We start from the raw sequence: 17,215 nt of genomic DNA, 5'->3' as shown, positions 1-17,215 counted from the left end.
AGAAAAAAGTAGAATAGATCATTGTTAGCTGGGAGAAGCTAACAACAAAGCAAACAGATAAAATGTAGTCGGAGACAATAAGACTGGTTGGAGAACTAGGAAGGGGGAGGGATGGAGAGAGAGGGAAAGCATGGATTACTTGAAGTTAGAGAATTCAATATTCATACTGCTGATTATTGTAAGCTGCCCAAGCGAAATGTGAGGTGCTGTTCCTCCAATTTGCGCTGGACCTCACTGGAGAGAGGCACTGACAGAAAGGTCAGTGTGGGAATGGGAGGGGGTTCAAAGTGTTTAGCAACCAGGACATCAGGTAGGTTTAGGTGGACTGAGCGGAGGTGTTCAGTGAAACGATCGTTGAGCCTGCGCTTGGTCTCGCTGATATATAGGAGTCCATGCATGGAAAAGCAGATACAATAGATGGGGTTGGAGGAGGTGCAAGTGAACTTCTGTGTGGCTAGTGGTGGGATCCCGTTGGGTATGGTGAAAATGTGGGAGGATTATGTGCTGTATGGGGTGGAAAGTGAGGACTAGGACTGGGGGGAGGGGGAGCAAGAGCAGAGTTGTGGGATATCAAGGAGACCCTAGATCTATGAGATCTAGTTCACATGTGAAGATGTGATAATGGTGGGTTTCTGTAGGAGGTGACGAAAATGTCGGATGCGGAGGCTGGTGCGGAGACTAGTGAGGACGAGGGGATCTGTGTCCTTGTTGCATCTGGGGGGACGAGGACCGAGAGCAGAATTATGAGACACTGAGGAGACGCATATGAGGGCCCCATCTAGTCTACGGGGGCCATGGAACTGAAAGTTATGAAAGAGTTGAATGGCATGTGAGGTGTTTTAGATTGGTACCATTCCAGCACTGTGAATACATACAAAATAGGCGTGATAACCCAAGCCGTAAGCAGTCTATTGAGAATCTGTGGAACATATATTGATTTTATCATGCAACGGCTGACCTCCCAAGCCACAGCCTTACCCAGCAAGTTACGTTTAAAATAACCATATAAGATTGCATTATTATTATTTCCGACAAATCGGGAATCAAATTGCATAGGCCAATTCTACAGCTGGAACCTAAAGCTGCTTTTGATGACTTTATTTCAAGACCTGACTCGTAAAGCAAATTGGAGGAAGACATAAAAGACCATTCCTCATGCTTGTAGCAAGAATGTATCTTTCGCCACTATTATGCAACACATTTTTACAACCTTTGAATTAGCATGAAAACAACATATCCATATTCGGTGTTGCATTGAATCAGAATTTCATAAATACTGTGTGGTCCAACACCCATTCTGTATTGTCATTGATCTGTACTTAATGATACTCCAGTGGCAAAAGAGATTATGTACCTTTTAGCAGATCTTTTACCTGATTGCACCCTCGTGCTTATCATATGCCACATCATAGTGTATCAACATGAAGTTGAGCATGCACCTATGCATATTCACTCAATCACTCTTTAACCCATAAAATGCACTTAGGACCTATAGATAGTTGATACCAATACTGAAGAGTTAATAACTCATTGCAAATCTCCTGCACCTCCAACTGGAGATGACATTCGCATGTTCCCACCTTAAGCCATAGCATCTTTCTGCAATATAATGACATATTTATTGGTCAACTACTGGAGCAATGCTGAATACTGTTTGTCCATCATAGTGACTTTATTAGCTTCAGCTGGTAATAGCAAAGTTGTATTATCAATGACCTTCATGATCCTTATAGTTTGCCATTAACCCACTTGCACAGCTGCATCACATATATTACATTGCCAGTTAGTCTAATGAATAGAAACTGCTTTATAATAACAAGGCTGTTCCAGGTTTCTATTGACTCCAATCTGTTGCCCAGGGCGGAGTCACAGGCCAACAACCTAATTTACTGGATAGGAGAGAACAATTTCTCAAGTAGCTTGAGACTGAGTGGATTTTAGCCAAATACAGCATCAAAATATAGTCCATACAATACATCACAAGTGTTTTTGAACTCTGAGTAGTCCTTTGAATGATTTATTGTTATCATACTGTTAAATTGCCTCATCATAGCAATGCCTTCAAATATCTCTGATGATCATTGTACATGGAAAACCCTATGAAATCAGTTTGATCACCCTTCTTTCATAATGAACAGGCCACACCTGCCATCATTTCGAGTTTGCCCTGAACGGCAACTCTGGCCCGGTTCCGATAATTCTCACATGACCCAAGACAACTCTTGCCATAATTCTGACCTTGCCTTGAAAGACAATTCCCCATATCTCCGAGCCTGTCTCAAAGGCAACCTGGCTAAAATACTGGACCTGGTTCAACACTCTTCTGGCCAAATTCCAACCTTCAAGTTCAAGTTCAAGTGAGTTTATTGTCATGTGTCCCTGTATAGGACAATGAAATTCTTGCTTTGCTTCAGCACACAGAACATAGTAGGCATTTACTACAAAACAGATAAGTGTGTCCTTATACCATAATATAAATATATACACACATGAATGAATAAATAAACAGATCAAGTGCAAATAACAGAAAATGGGTTATTAATAATCAGAGTTTTGTCCGCCAGGTTTAATAGCCTGATGGCTTTGGGGAAGTAGCTATTCCTGAACCTGGTTGTTGCAGTCTTCAGGCTCCTGTATTTTCTACATGAAGGTAGCAGGGAGATGAATGCATGGCCAGGATGGTGTGGGTCTTTGATGATGCTGCCAGCCTTTTTGAGACAGCGACTGCGATAAATCCCCTCGATGGAAGGAAGGTCAGAGCCGATGATGGACTGGGCAGTGTTTACTACTTTTTGTAGTCTTTTCCTCTCCAGGGCGCTCAAATTGCCGAACCAAGCCACGATGCAACCGGTCAGCATGCTCTCTACTGTGCACCTGTAAATGTTAGAGAGAGTCTTCCTTGACAAACCGACTCTCCGTAATCTTCTCAGGAAGTAGAGGCGCTGATGAGCTTTCTTGATAATTGCCTTAGTGTTCTCGGACTAGGAGGGATATTCAAAGATGTGCACGCCCAGGAATTTGAAGCTCTTGACCCTTTCAACCATCGACCCGTTGATATAGATGGGGCTCTGGGTCCCCCTCCTACTCCTTCCAAAGTCCACAATCAGTTCCTTGGTTTTGCTGGTGTTGAGGGCCAGGTTATTGCGCTGGCACCATATGGACAGTTGCTCGATCTCTCTTCTGTACTCTGACTCATCCCCATCAGTGATACGTTCCACAACTGTGGTGTCATCAGCGAACTTGATGATGGAGTTCGCACTGTGACTGGCCACGCAGTCATGAGTATAGAGTGAGTACAGCAGGGGGCTGAGCACGCAGCCTTGAGGTGCTCCCATGCTGATTGTTATCGAGGCCGACACATTTCCACCAATACGAACAGACTGTGGTCTGTGAATGAGGAAGTCGTGGATCCAATTGCAGAGGGATGCGCGGAGACCAAGTTCTGCGAGTTTGGTAACCAGCTTGGAGGGGATGATTGTGTTAAATGCCGAGCTGTAATCAATGAATAACAGCCTGGCATATGAGTTTTTGTTGTCCAAGTGGTCCAGAGCGGAGTGGAGGGCCAGCGAGATCGCATCCACCGGCATCAAGTTGATCAGTTGTGGCGGTAAGCAAACTGCAGTGGGTCCAGGTTTTTGTCGAGGTAGGAGTTGATTTGCTCCATGATCAACCTCTCAATGCACTTCATCACCATCGGCGTTAGTGCCACTGGTCGATAGTCATTGAGGCACGTCACCTTACTCTTCTTGGGCACTGGTATAATTGATGCCCTCTTAAAGCAGGTGGGGACCTCAGACCTCAGAAGTGAGAGGTTGAAAATGTTCGTAAAACTCCAACCAGTTGGTCCGCACAAGTTTTTAGAACACGACCGGGTTTACCATCAGGTCCAGGTGCGTTTCGGGGGCTCACCCCTCTGAAGGATTTCCTGACGTCGGCCTCTATGACTGAGACTGAAATACCATCACAGCAAATGGGGGCATGGGAAGGCACATCAGTATTCTCCCTATCAAAGCGTGCGTAAAACGCATTGAGCTCGTCAGGGAGTGATGTTTCACCGACATTCGAGCTGCCTCCTGGTTTCGCCTTGTAGGAGGTGATTGCATTCAGGCCCCACCACAGCTGCCGAACATCTGTCTCATCCTCCAGTTTGGAGCAGAAGTCACATTTGGCCTTTTTGATGGCCTTACCAAGGGCGTATCTGGTCTTCATGCAGGCCACTGTATCATCGGAAGTGAATGCGCTGTGTCTGGACTTCAGAAGAGTGCGGATCTCAAAGTTAATTCAAGGTTTCTGATTGGGAAACACTCGGAAGGTTTCTGTAGGGATGCAGTCCTCCACACATTTCTTTACGAAGTCTGTAACGACTGTGGCGTATTCGTTCAAGTCCGTTGCCGAGTCCGAACATTGCCCAGTCTACAGACTCCAAACAGTCCTGGAGTTGTTCCTCTGCCCCCTTCTTGGAATGCTAGTATTGTCCTGTTTACCTGGTTAAAATGCCTCTGAGTAGATGACAATGTCTCAATCATTTGTGTATTGCGCAACCAATTGTCAATCTTACCAACTTGTTCGTGGTCACTTAGTTGTAGAGTAACTCTGGTCAGTTTTAATGCTGCTGCTACCAGCTTCAGTGAACCGCTTCCTGCCGATTAAGCTGTGGGGTGCATTTTCCCCTAAACTATGAATCCTTAATCGTCGTTGGCCTAATTGGTCCAACAGTTTATGCTTCGCCCTTCAGGTTTTGCCTGTGGAATAGGTCTTACCTGAATAGAATATTCGGCAAGTGGCTCTAACGTCCCCTAACGTTCACTGCATTGTGTTGGGATGGCAACCTTGCTGCCAGGAATCGTACCTGTGACATGTGCCCTTCATCCCTTGAGGTATGCTCCACGCTATACCCTCAGCGTCGGCATCAGAGTACACTGACCCGGCATGTTCTCCTCTTCCATAAGGGAGACATTAAGCAGCCCTGTTACAAGGCGCTGCTGGCATGGCCTCTCCAACAGACCCACCCTTCAGGGTCAGAAAATGCCCCGGTAAGCACACCTCCTCCATGAGGGAGACATCATGCAGCCCTTCTACAGGTGCTGCTGCCATACATTTAAGTAGCCCTATTGTAAGGCGCTGCTGACACGGCCTAGAGCAATAGGCCGGCACTGCCATAGACTCGGCATCCCCATTATGCAGCCCTGTTACAAGGGGCTTCTGGCAAGGGCTCTCCCATCTGCCAAACACTGCCATATCTCCTGATGTTCGGGTGTATCTATCTTGAGCCTCCTCTCAATGAGGCTTCATCCTGGTCAACTTCCACATTATTAATTTTACCGGAAGGGAACCCACCCGGCACCAGGACTGACCACTTGGGTCGATTTACCCCATATCTTGGGGACCTTTGCGGTCTGGGCACAGCATAGCTGGTGGATTTCCCCTCCCCCGGGAATTCCAGCACCCTTATATATTACTGGAGGGAAAACCCCAACCGGCATCAGGGCTGACCGTTCCGGTACGTTTAACCCCTTTCCTGGGGACCCCTGCGGTCTGAAAGCTGCATAATTACTGGTTTCCCCTACCAAGGAACCCCAGTATCTGTGTATATATCGGGGAACAACCTCCCGACACCTGGCATCTATATTATATCGGGGGAAACCCTCCCGACACCCAGTCTACTGGAGGTGCCCTCCACGGGAACCCCAGCCTAAATATCTATCTTGGAGGGAAAACCCCTCCCAGTCTACTGGAGGACCCTTCCCCGGGAAACCCCAGCATTAATATTCATATCGAGGGGAAGCCCTCCCGGCACCCAGCCTACTGGAGGTTCCCTTCCCCGGGACACCCCCGCATAAATCTTTATTGTTGGAGGGAAAAACCCTCCAGGCACCCGGCCTACTGGAGGTCTCCTCCCTGGGAACCCCAGCGTCTCTGTGCCTGTCGGAGGGAAACCCTCCCGGCACCCGGAGCGCCTGGAAGTCACTGACCCCTGTCAGCGACCGAATTCCACGACACCCGACAACCCAGCTACCCGCTCTTGGCGGCAAGAACCGGGGTTTCCCCACAGCCCATAGCTGGTTCCCTCGTCAGGATCCTCTCGAATCCTCCAGCAGGAAGCCTCTGGAACAAGAGGTTCCTGCAAGGAATAAAACAGGTAAGAAAACAAGCTTACCTGAAGTTTAAACTTACCAGGCTGGGGAGCTCCTGCCACCCCAACTGTCGCCTGCACCAATGCGTCTGACATAATGACGCACATGCGGCTGAAGGGGCCTTCTTAACGTAGTCACTCATGTGACTCCGAAGTAAAATCATACATAAGCTTCCACACAGGCTCAGACAAATCTCATTCCACCAATTTCCTGCCAATCTCAATGAGGCTGCGATAGTAGTTTCATGGTCTTCCATAAACTCCCTGCAGTGTCCTGTCTACCCAGAAATAATCTCAAGCTTGGGAAGCTCCTGCAGAATCTTATACTTAACATCATTTATGCCATACTCCCCTCCTGGCAGGAAATTGGTGGATTGGACACTAAATCTCTCCCTGACCTATCTGTGTCTTTTTCTTTGGCAATAAGTAACTGCAGTTGCTGTTTTACAAATGAAGACACAAGTGCTGGAGTAGCTCAGCCAATCAGGCAGCATCTCAAGAGGTCATGGGTAGGCGATAATTTGGGTTGGGACCCTTCTTGAGACTAGTTGTGGGGTGGGGGAAAGAAAAAAGCTGGAAGAGAGGAGGGGCAGGTCAAAATCTGTCAGGTAATAGGTAACATAACCCTACCAAAGATGGTGAATATTTTTTTCAGGGATCACTGAAGCGATTCCATAGATATAAAGACACCAGTTAACTAGATACAAGGGAGCAAACGACCATTGCAGCCTCCAATCTAAATGAATTTACTAACTAAGCCATCAAGATACTATAAGGATCAGTGCTTTCGTTTGTGGCGCTGTATTCTTTACTTTCTGTAAATTTGAAACTGATGGTGCTATTTTACAAAAATGGTAACAAGCACTTTGTTATTTTCACATAACACCTTCCAAGATTTCTCTAACATAATGTTGCAAGTCTAAACTGGAAATCTATAGTTTTTATCTTAGCAGTCATATTATGAAATGGTTCCTCTGAAAGAATGTTGAAGTATCTCGAACACTATTTTCCAGGAATCACAGAGCATGTATTTTGCAGTCATGTTAAATAAAATTACTCTCAGCAAAGCCATTAAAATTCAATACAGAATAATGATAGGCTGAATGACACATGAAAGTTAATGCATTGAAAAGGTTAGATCTCACCAGGAGATGACTGACTTCCTCTTTGTTTGCATTTATCAGCAAAGTGCAAATCTCTAGCCTCGAGGCTGATCAAGTTTCAGTGGCAGTATTTATGCACACAAATTTTCTAAGCTATGGAGTGTTATGAAAGTCTGTCAATTGTAACTGTGTTTTTAATGTTAATAGTTCTGGGCTCAACCGGGACCATTCAACCATCCCTAAAGTCTCCTGACTATCAATATTCAACCGTAAGTGCTTTTCTTCATCTATGTTTTCTCTAACAGCTTCACTGTTATTACTGAACAGTGATTGGCAAAATTAACCACTAAGAGTTTAATAACTAAGAAAAGCAAAGTTAAATTAGTACAATTGTAAGTGAGTTGCTTTTTTCCTAGTTTCAGTGTGCAGATTGTTTGGAGGTATAACCGTACCTTTGGAATTGTTAGAATATAAGAGACAGAAATATCAGTCCAGATCATCTTCCAGCATCCTAGAAATTACATGACATGATGATAAAGGGGTTGTTGATGAATCATTGTTATCAAACATTATCAAGTAGTTTGCTTTGGACTCAGATGTGACACAAGGAATTTAACACACGCTGGAATGCTTTGGGAGTCATGTACTCAAAGTATTCTGTTTCTCCTAAGCAGTCAACTTTAACTTTTCAAGTCACCAATTATTGTTATACTAAACCTCAAAATGTAATTTTCTGAAAAAAATCTATACAGCATATATGTATCTATCTAGCAATGGACCAAAACCAAATTAAAGGCAGATGCAGTCAGAGGAAATATTGCAAACTACAGGCTCTATTACAAATAATTATCAGTAACTGGAAATTCCTGGCTGCGTAACACCAGACATGAATTAGTTTAGTTTAGTTTAATTTGTTTCGAGATACAGTGTGGAAATAGGGTCCACCGAATCTATGCCGACCAACGTTCACCTCTATCTCGTTCACGACCACGCTCTATCTTACATGCTAGGGACAATTTACAGAAGCCAATTAACCAACAAGCTTGCACATCTTTGGAATGTGAGAGGAAACCAGAGCACTCTGAGAAAACCCACGCGGTCACAGAGAGAATGTACAATCTGTACAGACAGCACCCGTAGTCAAGATTGAACCTGGGTTGCTGGCACTGTATGGAAGCAAACCTACCGCTGTGCCACTGTGCTGCAATATTGGACTTGGAAGCAATACTTTGACAATAATATAATTGTAGATATTACGACAAATTTTTGGTCACAAATCCATTGTTATGTGTATTCAAGTGTGCGACAATTAAGTTATACGTTTATCAGTTTTGTGATCATTTTGCACAAATGCATTTGACAATCTAATCTTTTCAATCAACACAGTTAGTGACAGTTGGAAGGTACAATTCTCCTCAACGTTTCTGGCAATATGTAAAACATACTCTCAACTGTTAACTTATTCGAGTCATGCAGCTTGGAAACAGGCCCTTTGGCCCAACTTGCTCACGCCGACCAACATGCTCCATCTACACGAGTCCCACCTGTCTGATTTGGCCTATATCCCTCTAACCCTATCCTGTCCATGTACCTGTCCAAATGTTTTTTAAACATTGTGATAGTATCTGCCTCAACTATCTACTCTGTAGGCACAATCCATATACCTATCACCCTTTGTGTAAATAAGTTGCACCTTCTTCCTATTTGTTCCTTTCAATCTGTCGCCTCCTCATCTTAAACCCATGTCCTTAGGTTCTTGATTCCCCTACTCTGGGTGAAAGACTCTGTGCATTTACCCTCTCTATTCCTCTCTTGATCTTAGACACAAATTATTATTTTAAGGAAACCTTATGATAATATAATTTGCAATGATGCTTAGATGCAAACATGAACCTGAATATTTGGAATATTAAAATAAAGAAAATGGATCTGGAGGGTCAAAAATTACTTCAAATACCCAGGTTAATTAGTGGTTGAGAGAAAAGAGGGAAAAATATTCTGATGAAGAGGCATACCCTAAATAATACGTAACCTGTATCTGTGTTTGTTTCAGATACAGGTTACGAGTCTGTGTCGTTAACTTTTGTTCTGCTTCAGTACCTTGATGCCGTGACGCTGAATAAAAAGAGCAGCTAAACAACCCTTGAATTCTTCAACCTTGAAAGGAAGAAACGAACATAGGAACACAACAAAATAAGAGCAGGGGTTGACCACTTAGCAATATGTTCTTGGCTGATGTATGCTGGCCTCAACTTCTGCCACAGATCCCCATAACCCCCAATTCCTCAATCTTTCAAATATTTATCTACCGCATATATGCCTTCTGTGTGATTCTTGCAAACAAAATGGATGAGGAAAATTCAAACCAGAATTTTCAGTTAAACCACTTTTTCTTCTTCTTTTTGCACAGCCTAAAATTGTAGGGCAACTTGTTTTTGATCTTATTTGATTGTGCACGCCAGGTTGATTGCATTTTATTGTGCACGCCAGGTTGATTGCATTTGTTGAAACAGGGCGGACCACGTGAAGGTTGCAATCTCCTACCCCAAACCACATCTGCAATACATGTAGCCTTTGTTATCAGTTGATTATCATGAAGTACATCTCTGTGGGAAGTGTTATTGCAAGCTGAGGGGGTTTTCTAGTTGAAACACAAGCAACGGAAGAGGTTATTGAGCCCCTCGAGCATGTGCTGTTGCTCTTCTCAGCATTTTCAGATCTGTACCTCACTTTCATATACACTTGCTTTTGTTCAATATTCCCAGATACTCTCACCTAACAAAAATCGTTGTTGTTAGTTTGAACAATTGACCTAAACCTACACCTAATTTCCATTTCGGGGAGCAAGTTTAAGATTTCCATCATTGTTTTAAAGGACGCTGCCAATTTGTCTGCCAAATGCCCTCAATTTTAAGGACATAATCTCTTTATTTTCTGTATTAACACCATTGAATCCTACAGTCATTTTAAAAACCGGTAACTGGATTGTCATCCCGTACCTAATCACAAAGGGATTCACATAGCTTTGCAAATTTGGTCTCAAATTAGGGCCTGCTTTCATTCAAATGAATCTGTGTTCTATGCTACTACTTCCAAAGATGAGATGAGAGAGACTAAAAATGATGTTAAGACTTCAGATTGCGTTTGGCCAAGTCTCTACAATAGAGATTTGAGAGAAGGATCATCGTGGGCAAATGCCCACCCTAATCTTAATATATTCTTGTGCATTTGCTAAATTTCTGGCCTTCACCCTTAAATTAATGATAAAGAAGACAGAAAAATTAAGAATACATTCATTGCAGTATTGTTGCATTGCATAATATTAGAAATTTATTGATATATTTGAATCACCTTTAAAACTAGGAGAAGTTATTAAAGTTGGATAGCTTACTCATTATAAATTCACTGCAGAAAATGATTTTGGATGATTAATCATGATCATATCAGAATCACTGGCTCGAAGGGCCGAATGACCTTTCCCTACACCTATGTTTCTAAATGGCAGCATTTTGAGTTATGTGGAATGAGTGCAATGTGTGCTCACAGATCGTTAAAGGTAGCAGGATATGTTGACTTTTTGATTGCTTTTGATAATTAGCTGAACCATAGACCATAAGAACAGGAAGGTTGTGTTAGAATTATATGCTCTACTGTACCAATCAGACTAGAGTTTGAGTACAGCATACAGATCTGGACTGATTACAGTGTATCAGCCAGTCTGAAGAAGGGTCCCAAACCAAAACGTCACCTATCTATATTCTCCAGACATGCTGCATGACCCCCTGAGTTACTCCAGAACTTTGTGCCTTTTTTGTACAGGAAAGATTTAAAGACCTGACTTGAAGACTGTTGTTGTAAGGAGAACTGAAGAGGCTGGGTTTACTATAATTGGAATGTAGGGCACTGAGAGGTAATCAAGAGGTACTTGCCAGGGGAACTAAAGGGGAATCCCATATCTCAACCACTGAATAATGGGCCTGTCCCACTTAGGCAATTTTTTAGGCAACTACAGGTGACTAGTTTGTCGCCACATGTTCACCAGTGGTCGCCGGGAGTAGTCTCGTCGGTCGCGCAAAAAGTCGTAGTGTCTTTCTGGTCACCGCTAAATTTTCAACATGTTGAAAATTTTGTGGCGACAGTAGGTTTGATGCCAATGAGCGTAGCTTGACTTCTCCTGACGTAGGTACTGTCGTAGGTTGCCGCCAGAATGACGTAGGTTGTCGCCGGTTTTTGGTCTCGGAGTCTACACCTGGATCAGCTGATACAGTAGATGAGGTTGGAAGAAGTGTAAGTGAACCTCTGCCTCATCTGAAAAGAACCTGGTGATCCTTATTCACAATTGGAGCCAGCAGGGTTGGCAGCATCTATGGAGAGAGGAACACCAGAGCTAATTTATCAGTAGAGAATCTTGCATCAGAAATTGTAATAGAAACTGAGTTAAGCTTTAGGATGAACTCAATATTTATAAAAAGTTAAAAAGCAGATGTTTCTGATCCTTTGTTTATCAGTGGCTCCAAAAGCATTCTTCTGGTGCCTCATCTTTTGCTACAGTTGAAATCTGTTCTCATAAAATGCTTCCTCTTCTAATTCGTCTCATTTCAGACATCCTAAATCTCAGGGCGTGAAAAATATACATCTTCTAGATATGCTGGGACGCATCCTCAGCGATGTGACCTGGGGTCATTGGGTGTTTCGGGTCTCACAACATCAGACACCCTTGCCCAGGCGACCCAGCCGGGGTTGATCAGGCCCCAACTTGCGTCCCAGCAGCAACCGCCCACGGATCAGCCATCTTAATAACTACTCTGCAGGGGTTGGGAGACTCAAGTTCAAGAGTTCAAGAGAGTTTATTGTCATGTGTCCCTGATAGGACAATGAAATTCTTGCTTTGCTTTAGCACACCAGAACATAGTAGGCACGAATACAGAACAGATCAGTGTGTCCACATACCATTGTATAAATGCATGGAGGGGCTGGGCTCTGTGGGGTGAGTCCTGGCCGGCTCCTACTGCGTCTCACCAGGTTCAAGGCCGGTGCCTGCACCCTTTTCTCCTTCTCCGAGCATTTCATTCTCGGCTAATGGATTTTTTGGCCACGGTGGTTCATTAGGCCTTTCCGTAGCTTTGTTGGGTGTCTTTCTCACGAAAGACACAGCCTGTCCCGGGTGCCGTCTTTCTGTGCCGTCAACTGTCTCTCCAGTAGTCACCAAACTATTCTTAGTTGTCACCCAGTCTATTCCTAGCTGCCACTGGCTGAGCCAGACTTCAGTGTGAAAAATATACATCTTCTAGATGCGCTGGGACACATCCTCAGGTATGTGACCTGGGGTTATCGGGTGTTTCAGGTCTCACAACATCAGACACCCTCGCCCAGGTGACCCAGCCAGGGTTGATCAAGCCCCAACTTGCGTCCCAGCAGCAACCGCCCATGGATCAGCCATCTTAATAACTACTCTGCAGGGGTTGGGAGACTCTAGTGCGTGGAGGAACTTTGGCTCTGTGGGGTGAGTCTTGGTTGGGCTCCTCCTACTTCTCACCAGGTTCAAGGCCTGTGCGCTGCACCTCTTTCTCCTTCTCCGAGCATTTCATTCTCGCCTGATGGATTTTTAGGCCATGGTGGTTCATTAGGCCTTTCCGCAGCAGGTACAGAAATGTCCCAGATAATAAACATTCACTCAACATCACTAAATCAAATTATCTGATCATTGACCTGTTTTACTACGAGTATTCTGTGCGCAAATTAGCTTCTAAGTTTCCTACGTTGCATCTGTACTGCACTCCAAAACTATGTAATTGATGCATCCTAAAAGATACACAAAATGGCTAGAGATATCTAAGTTTATTTTGTTCACTAACCATTATTTGCTCACTTGCATCCCCACTGCTGTTATTAATTTTAACACTTCCCAGTTAAATAAATTCTATCTTTCACTTGGACCCTCACTTTATAAAGGCTGGTGAAAATGCTACTCACAGATAAAATCTGGCTTCAGGTGCAAAGTTGAGATACTAGCAACTGCAGATCCTGGAATCTTGAGCAAAACACAAAGTGCTGGAGTAACTCAGTGGGGTTCATCCCAGTACATATTAATTGTGGTGATCATTTCTGCCTTCACCAATTTTTAGGTAATTTCCTTACCCCACCATCCTTTCAATGTAAAGATTTGATCTTGTCTTTTCTCAAACCCGTCTAACAATAACCTTAATTTGAAAAGCAAAAACCAGCAGATGCTAGCAATTGGAAACAGAAACAGAACGTGCAGAATCAGGCAGTCTTTAAGCAAAGATTTTTTAACCTGAAATGTTACCTGATTTTCTATTCATAGATGCTGCCTGACATGCTGCATGTTACCAGTATTTTGTGTTTTTCCCTTAAATGTACACCCTTGTTGAAGGGAGTTTGTATTTTCCATGTCTCAGTGGCAGATGGAATATAATGTTAGGTCATGTTTTGTCATTCATAAGTCGTCCTCGAGTAATGCCTTTCCATCTCGGCTTTAGTGTTGTGATGAGTACAGAGATGGCTGATTAGACTAATTTGGGATCAAAAGTTTCTTCCGCACAGGTGACAGAAGTGTAGGGATCCTGTAGCAGCAGTAGTTCTAGATTCTTGAGATTCTCTTCCCTTTTCATCTTTTTTTCTAACTTCCCAAATATGAATAAGCACTGCTCTGTATGCAGATACACCAAACAGGACAAACATGTGCTTGAAATCAATGTTGAATTTCTTCACGACTGTTCATAGAAAGTCTTTGAGGTTTTTTTTCTGTCCACCACATGATCGTTTGCCCTCATTCACCGCTCCATAAAGTAGCTGCTTTGGTGATCTGTGATCAGACATTCTTCTGACATGTCCTCATCATGACGACCACATCATGCCGACCACTCAGGATGTTTTGTCTAAAGTTCTTTGGCTTTTCCTGAAATTCAAAAAAATGCACCAATGTCAATTTGATTGTTGCAACCTTCTCTTTGATTGCATATTCACCCTGTTTATCCTGTTGCAAAAACATCCCACATTGATGTTCAAACTACAGCAAAGTGGAGGAAGGGGCTAATCTGTAATCTAAAAGTTATTTCTGCAAACTCTGCTTACATGTGCCTGTTGAGGACAAACATAGGACATAAAACAGTACAGCACAAGAACAGGCCCACTGGCCCACAATATCTGTGCTGAACACCATCTCTTATCTCTTGCACATAATCCATATCCCCTAAGTGAAACATAATAGGACATAAAACAGTACAGCACAAGAACAGGCCCACTGGCCCACAATATCTGTGCTGAACACCATCTCTTATCTCTTGCACATAATCCATATCCCCTAAATTCTCTGTGTATCGATGTGCCTATCCGAAAGCCTCTTAAATACTACTATCGTGTCTACTTCAACCACCCACCCATGCAACACATTCTAGGCACTCACCACCCTCCACAAACTAGGCACTCTAGGCACTCACCACCCTCCACACACTAGGCACTCTAGGCACTCACCATACCTCCTTTAAACTTTTCCCTTCTCACCTTAAAGCTTTGTCCTCTACTATTACTGAAGACCTAACCATACTGGAGCTGTATTGTTATTCATGCATTGACTTGTTATTTTGGTGACATGGTCAAATGGCAGGGAACCGGAAGAAAATATTCTGGTAGTATGAACAAATGCTGAAGGATTTATTTTTCACTTACAAACTGTTCCAAATTTCAATACTGATTCTGGGTTCTCCATAGCATGTTGTAAAATAGGAATCTTAGCCAACCTTTGGTCATATTTGGTTCACAATGAATTATGCATTCTTGCTGACGGCAGGACTACACGCTCCTACTTATATTTCTTCCCAATATTATTTACATCAGTTAATTTTTCTTCACTGTTTGAAACAGAAAAAAGACAATACATAATTACAATCGAACCATCCACAGTGTACAGGTACACGATAAAGGGAATAACGTGAATAGAGGAGATTAAGAAGTGCATGGTTTAAGTAAGAAATGTTGCTGTTGGAGTAGAGATTTAAAAGAGTGGAACGATTGTAAAGTGTGATTGCAGATCCATTTCTGTGACTAGCACACAAAGAGTGATCTGGTTTAGGCGCCATAATGTTCCAAAGCCACTCATTCTCTATTTTAAGTAGTCATGAGCCAGGGATTATCGTGAGACAGTAAGCATGTGTCATTTGCTCACTCTTGCAGTGGTGGATCTGAGAATAGATGCTTAGTTTAGTTTAGTTTAGTTTAGTTTTGTTTAGTTTAGTTTAGTTTAGTTTAGTTTAGTTTATTGTCAAGCGTGGAAAGTGGTACTGGTACTTTTCCAGGTACTGTGGAAAGCTTTTGTTGCGTACTAACCAGTCAGCAGAAAGACTGTACATGATTATAATCAAACCACCGCATAATGGGAATAACATTTAGTGTAAAATAAAGTTCAGTATAATCTGATGAAAGATAGTCCAAGGGTCACCAGTGAGTATAGATAATAGCTCAGGACCACTCTAGTTGTGTTCATATATCTTTGCAATTTCTTGTGGTCATGGATGGAGCTGTTCCCAATCCATGCATCCCAATAAAATGCAGAAGTTGGTGAGATTTGTTGGGGATATGCCAAACTTCCTAAGCCTGCTAAGGAAGTAGAGGCATGGTGTGCCTTCTTTGGCATTGCGTCGATATGGGTTGTCCAGGAGAAGTTGTTGGTGATATTTACACCTCACAATTTAGAGCTTTCACCAATCTCTACTTCGGCATCATCAATGCATACCGCTTTGCTTCTTGAAGTCGATCACTATCTCTTGCAGACATTGAGAGAAAAGTTGTTGTCTTGACACCAGGTCACGAGATTCTCAATCCCGTTCCTGTACCCCATCTCGTTATTATTTGATATCCGGCCCACAACAGTGGTGTCATCCGCAAATTTGTAGATTGAATTGGATTTTCTATTTGGCTGCAGAGTCGTGGATGTTTAAGGAGTAGTGAAAACACATCCTTGCTGAGCACCAGTGTTGTATTATTGTAGAGGATGATTTGTACCCTATACTCACTGATTGTGGTTGGTCAGGAAATCCAGGACGAGTTTGGTGATGAGCTTGGATGGGTTAATGAAGTTAAAAGCATTGCTCTAGTCTATGAATAGAAGTCTGATGTAGGTGTCTCTCTTATCCAGGTGTTCCAGAGATGAGTGTAGGGCCAAGGAGATGGCATCAGCCCGGGACCTGTTGTGGCGGTGGGTCAAGGCTGCTTGGTAAACTGAATTTAATGCGTTCTATAACTAGCTGCTCAAAGCACTTCATGATGGTGGATGCGTAGGCCACTGGATGGTAGTCATGAGATCTTGCATTTCTTCGGCACCAGTGGTTTTCTCGAAGGAGGTGTGTACCTCAGAGCAGAGTACGGAGAGATTAAAGATGTCTGTGAATACTCCCACAAGCTGGTCCACGCATCCTCTAAGGACGCAGCCAGGGACTCTGTCCAGGCCAGTTGCTTTCCACGGGTTCACCTTCAGGAAGGCTAATCTAACTTTTGCAACAGTGACCCTAGGAAGAGGCACACTTGAGTCTGATGGGATAGATGTGATCGCCCTGTTGGCCTTCTGTTCAATGCGAGCATAGAATAGCATAGAAGCGAGCATTAAATTCATCAGGTAGAGCCACACTATCACCAGTGATGTTGCCTGACCACTTTGCAGCCAAATGTGTGTGGTCAAATGATTATACTGGGACTCATGTTTGTGCCAATAATATTCCGCCTGGGGACCTTGCGTCTGGATGGCATTAACATTGAATTCTCCCAATTTTGCTAGCCCTTGCTGTCTCCTCCCCTTCCTTAACCCTCTAGCTATCTCCTCCCACCCTCCTATCCGCCCGCCCTCGGGCTCCTCCCCCTCCCCTTTTCCTTCCTTCTCCCCCCCCACCCCCCATCAGTCTGAAGAAGGGTTTTGGCCCGAAACGTCACCTATTTCCTTCGCTCCATAGATACTGCTGCACCCGCT

This window comes from Leucoraja erinacea, chromosome 30 (genome assembly GCF_028641065.1).
Source record: "Leucoraja erinacea ecotype New England chromosome 30, Leri_hhj_1, whole genome shotgun sequence".
Lineage (NCBI taxonomy): Eukaryota > Metazoa > Chordata > Chondrichthyes > Rajiformes > Rajidae > Leucoraja > Leucoraja erinaceus.
This window is presented reverse-complemented; position numbering follows the sequence as displayed.